Source organism: Tupaia chinensis, unplaced genomic scaffold (genome assembly GCF_000334495.1).
Source record: "Tupaia chinensis unplaced genomic scaffold, TupChi_1.0 Scaffold146828_1, whole genome shotgun sequence".
Classification (NCBI taxonomy): Eukaryota; Metazoa; Chordata; class Mammalia; order Scandentia; family Tupaiidae; genus Tupaia; species Tupaia belangeri.
In genome coordinates this window covers 1272505-1277442 of record NW_006206682.1, presented here as the reverse complement: position 1 = coordinate 1277442, position 4938 = coordinate 1272505, and the positions used below count along the sequence as shown (strand labels likewise).

At 52.8% G+C, this 4938-nt stretch overlaps 1 protein-coding gene across 8 annotated transcripts in view; it reads left to right on the top strand.

Moving 5' to 3' along the window:
* Positions 1–4938, top strand: part of ABHD6 (abhydrolase domain containing 6, acylglycerol lipase) — a 49747-nt gene that overhangs the window by 3730 nt on the left and 41079 nt on the right. For 5 of the 8 annotated variants that reach the window (XM_006169168.2, XM_006169172.3, XM_027768538.1 and 2 more), the window contains exon 1: positions 7–93. The exons of 2 other annotated variants lie outside the window; for them this stretch is intronic. The gene's annotated coding sequence lies outside the window, so the exon portion shown is untranslated. Of the gene's footprint in view, positions 94–4938 lie in introns of all 8 variants that reach the window. One more of the 8 variants, XM_014584432.2, reaches the window with a different exon arrangement.

Here is a 4938-nt window from a genome sequence, read left to right as displayed (position 1 = left end):
GCACGAACGCTGCGGCGCGACTCTGCCGGTGCTGGGGGCCGGAGGCCGGGGTCAGGAGCCGGCGGCGGGACCCAGGTGGCTGGGGTCGGACAGGTGAGCCGGGGCAGGGAGTGCGGCCCCAGTAGCCCGGGCTGGGAGCGCCCCCGAGGGTCCGGTGACTCCCCCATCTCCCAGGTCCGGGCAGCGCGCGGGCTGCAGCCGAGTCCGGGACCTGCACCTCCCCGTGCGCCCCGCTGTCGCCCTCCCTCGTAGCCCCCGGCGCCTGGATGGCTGCGGGACTCCCCAGGCCGGCTCCTCCATCCCACCCGGGTCCTGGCTCCCAGCCTCCTGAAGCCCAGGGGTAGAGCGCGCACGGTCGGGAGCTGCACCCTCTTCCTACTCTGTCTCCCCACCCCGGCACCAGCCCCTCCGCGCCCCTGCCAGTGCCTGGACGGTCTGGGGGCTCCCGCGCCCCAGTCTCCATGTCCCAGGCTGCCGCTCCTCCTCCCAGACGACATCGCGCTCCAGGTCACCTCGTCCTGCACCCCTCAGGGGCCCTCTCTGCTCCTCCCTACCCCCGGCAGCCGGGAGCTCTGCCTTTCCCAGCCCGCCCAGTTCCCTCGTCCGCGCGCCCCCTCGACCCCCAGCTCAGTAGTCGGACGCTGGTCGGACAGCCGGGTTGCTCTCGGGCAGCCCCGGCAGCCCCCGCCTACGCGGACACCGGCTTCCTCCGCGCCTTAGCAATGCGGCTTGTGTAACGTGGGCTGCAGGGCCCAGCACGTGCGAGATTTGCGCCCCTGAACCCGCAGATGGGAGGAGGATGCCGAGTTGACAGTGAGACCTGGAGCCTGAAGAGGGGTCCCAGAGGATGTAGAGGCTGGCGTCCAGGGAATCTGCGTTTTGACTCCTTTTCACCGCCCGGGCGTGGGTGGTTAAGGAGAGGGACTAGAAGACGATGCCCAGGTGGTACCCGGAGGCCAGCGTTGCTCACCCCTCACCTGCCCAGAAATCCTGATGACTGGCCTCCCCTGGCTGAGAATTGAAAATAGTTTATTATGAATAATAGCTGACAAGGGCCGACCAGTGGTCGGCTGGATCCCACATGGCCATTATTGGGTTTGAATCCCAGCCTGGGCTCACAAGTGTGTGCCCCAGAATCCGAAAGGAGAATAGAGGAGAAAGGATCGTGGGCCTCCCCCACTCCGGGGGTCATTCCTCACTTTCCTTCTCTTTCTTTCTCGTTCTCTGGTGAGTGCACAGGGCCCAAAGCTAAAATTAAAAATCGCTGACAGAATAAGTGCTGGGTGCCAGGCCCTGTCCTTCCCTTATACAGATTACCTGCCCTACTCCCCCAGCAGCCGATGCGGTAGCCACTGCCCCCCATTTCTCAGGGCAGGAACTTGAGAGTCTGGAGGTAGACAGCGTGTCTGACGTCAGAGCCCTATTTTGAACCACTGAACTTTTAACTTAATTTTCACTAATAAATTCTTAGCAACACCATTTTTGTAATACGGGAAGTTAGAAATAAGGGTACTTAATAACCCATGTTCCTAGCGCCAATTAGTTTTTCTTTTTTTTGGAGAGGTTTTGCTATAAGGCACGTATGCTCACCAGAAAGTCAGAGAAAGACAAACAGAAAGTGAGAAATCACCCATTGGGGGGGATGGCCATGCCGCAATCCCTTCTCCTTAATTCTCCTCTCAGGATCTTGGTCATGCATGCACACATGCCCGATGTGAGTTTAAGCCACCAGGTCCAGGACGCGAACCGCGGTCGATTACATGGGAGTCCAGCGACATAGCCATTACGCCAACTGCTGGTCCCAGCACCAGTTTATTTTTCTTTAGGTTCTCAGACCTCCAAGTGGTCCTCTGTGCTCTCCTCAAGTAGACTGAGACCCAGACAAGAGATGGGACACACAGCTAGGATGTGCCAGGGCCGGTTTGCAGAGGGGTCTAGGGGTGCTCCCAGGGTACTCCCAGGGCTCCCACAGCTGCCTTGGCCTATTGGTCTGGGCCCCTGAAGACCCTGCCACTCCCCTCCTGCTTCCTTTTCTGTAGCCTGAGCAAGTGACACTCTTCTTTCCCTCTTCTGCTTTGGTTGAGGCTGGTTCCTCCCAGAACTCTACCCTGGAATCTGTTATGTCTCAGTCTTACCCTCCACTTAGAGTCCAGCTCAGTTGGTTCCTTCGGGAAGGCTCCCTTGATTTTTCTCCTTCTCACTGTAAGCTTTTCCTTACACCCTGGGTTCCCATAGCTGGGATCTCATTATTTACTTCCCCAACACCCCATGATGCCCAGGATGACATCTGGAAAGTTCTGTTGCATGTATCTAGCTTGTCTTCCTGGGAGCAGTTGTGCTGGCTGGACCAGAAGTGCTACCTGGTCACACCCTGGGACAGAAAATGAGGTCCTTGGGGAAAAGGGTGGTTTCTGAAGTAAGAATGGGCTCAGGATTTCTAAACCCCACACCACCAAAATCCCTCCCTGAGCCGTAGCCTGAACTCAAGGAGAACGGCTCTGCCTGGTACTGAACGCCGTAACTGCGGTTTAGAGCGACCAGACTTTGGGAAAGCCACTGGGCGATGGAGTTGAGTTTGTTTTTGCTCATTCTGCAAAGGCTTCCTACCAGAAAACCAGGCAGATGTGGCTGTCGGTCTCCCTTCTGCCTCTGGCTCTCTGTGTGGCTGTGGGCAGGTTCGCTCATCTCTCTCACCCTCGGCCTCTGGTCCTGTTAGGGCCTCGGGAAAGTCATGACGTCTATTTTCTGTTTTACCATGCAAAAATGTGTCATGACTTTTCTTTCTTCTGTTCTTTCTTTCTTTTTTTTTTTATTTTAGAGGTTTTTGCTATAGCATGTGCGCTCGCCAAAAAGACAAAGACAGAGAGTGAGAAATCACCCTCCAGGGGGGATGGCTATGCCACAATCCCTTCTCCAGTTTCTTCTCGGGATCTTGGGGGCACACACACACACACACACACACACACACACACACACGCGCCCAGTGTTAGTTTAAGCTACCAGGTCCGGGATTTGAACCGTGGTTGACTACATGGGAGTCCAGCAACATAGCCATTATGCCAACTGCTGGGCCCCCTGTCATGGCTTCCCAATGACTCGATAGTACCTGCTTCAGAGGATGGTGGTAATGTTTCGATTAAATAAGGTGCAGCCTCAGTGCTCGTTAAGCACAGCCATTATTATGAAGAATGAGTGACAGCAGGGGGGGGGAGCCCCGACCTTGAGTTACTGCAGAAACATTAAAGCATCAATAAATGGCTCATGTTGACCCTGTTAGAGGTGGTCAGGAAGGTTTGGGGCAAGCAGAGGTAAGTATTTTTTGTGCTCAAAAAGGCCTATGATGTTTTCATCGTCTATAGACTATCTTTTACCTTTGTAGTGAGAGACAAACTTGTCTTTTTTTTTTTAAAGCTTTTAAAATGAACTTGGGAGGCCAGCAGGTGGCATGGAAGTTAAGGCTTTGGATCCAACATGGCTGACTGCAGTTTATGGCTTGAAAAATCATGCTGGGCACATGTGCATGCCCAAACTCCCAAGGGGAAAATGGAGAAGGGATTGCAGTGTGACCGTTTCCCCTAGGTGGGGATTTCTCACTTTCCCTCTCTCTGGCAAGCACACATGCCTTATGGCAAAAACCTTAAAAAAAAAAAAAAAAAGTAAAAAGGTATGAGCTTGGAGTTGTGTGAGGATTTGCACACCTAAAGTGAATGTGTTAATGCGGTTTGTGCAATTCCAAGTAATTATGAATCTCAGTGATAGGAGAACAAACTTGTCCTTAGAGGTGACACTGATTTGCAGTGTTGATTCCAGCCTATCCTGGGGGCCAGAGATTAGATTCAGAGATTATCTCTGGTTTTGAGGCAAGAATAGTAAGGGTGGGTATTTGATCCTGGTAGGCTAGCAAGCAGCCAGGAGTGGAAATCAACTTCCACTGTGTTAAATATGTGTATCTACATAGAGAGAGAGATAGATTTTTGTATGTGTGTTTTGTTTGTTTGTTTTTGTTTTTTAGGTTTTTCTCATAGGGTGTGTGTGCTCACTGAAGAGAGAGACAAAGAGACAGAGGGGAACTGAGAATCGCCTCCTGGGGGGAGGGCCATGCCGCAATCCCTTCTCCACTTCCTCTTGGGATTTTGGGCATGCATGCACGCATATGTGCCCAGTGCCCAGCGTGCTATTCAAGGTGCCAGGTCCAGGACTCAAACCACAGTTGGCCACGTGGGAGTCTAGCGCCTTAACCACCACAGCACTTGCTGGTGCATTACGTTACATCCTGGACCAATCTCCTGGTTATGTTGGTGACTAGATCATTTAGAGGACAATGTCCCCGTGAAACTATGTGTTTGGAATATGCCAGAAAGCTAGTTCTGCAAGTCGAGAAAACTTTATTTTAAAATTTCTCCTAAACTGGGACCAGCAGTTGGTATAATGGCTATGTCGCTGGACTCCCAGGGGGGTGATTTCCTGCTTTCTATCTCTCTGTCTCTCTCTGTCTGTCTGGCGAGCGCACGCGCCCTATAGCAAAAACCTCTCCAAAAAAAAAATTTCTCCTAAACTGAATCTTAATTGACATACTGAGGATCCCGTTTGATAGGTTAAACCTGACGGGTTTAGCTATTCTAAGACACATTGCAAATGCCTCAGTTCTACAGGATTTAGCAGGCCATGGGACTTGTCTTTATTTCTGTGACCCTGTAGGGACAGAAATACTCTCTGTGCTTTCTAGTATGGTGGCCACAGGCCATACGTGACTTTAAATTCAAATTAACGGGACCAGCAGTTAGCATAATGGCTATGTTGCTGGACTCCCATGTAGTCGACTGTGGTTCCAGTCCCGGACCCAGTGACTTAAACTCACGCCAGGTGCATGTGCGTGCATGCCCAAGATCCCAAGAGGAGAATGGAGGAGAAGGGATTGCAGCGTGGCCACCCGGGGGG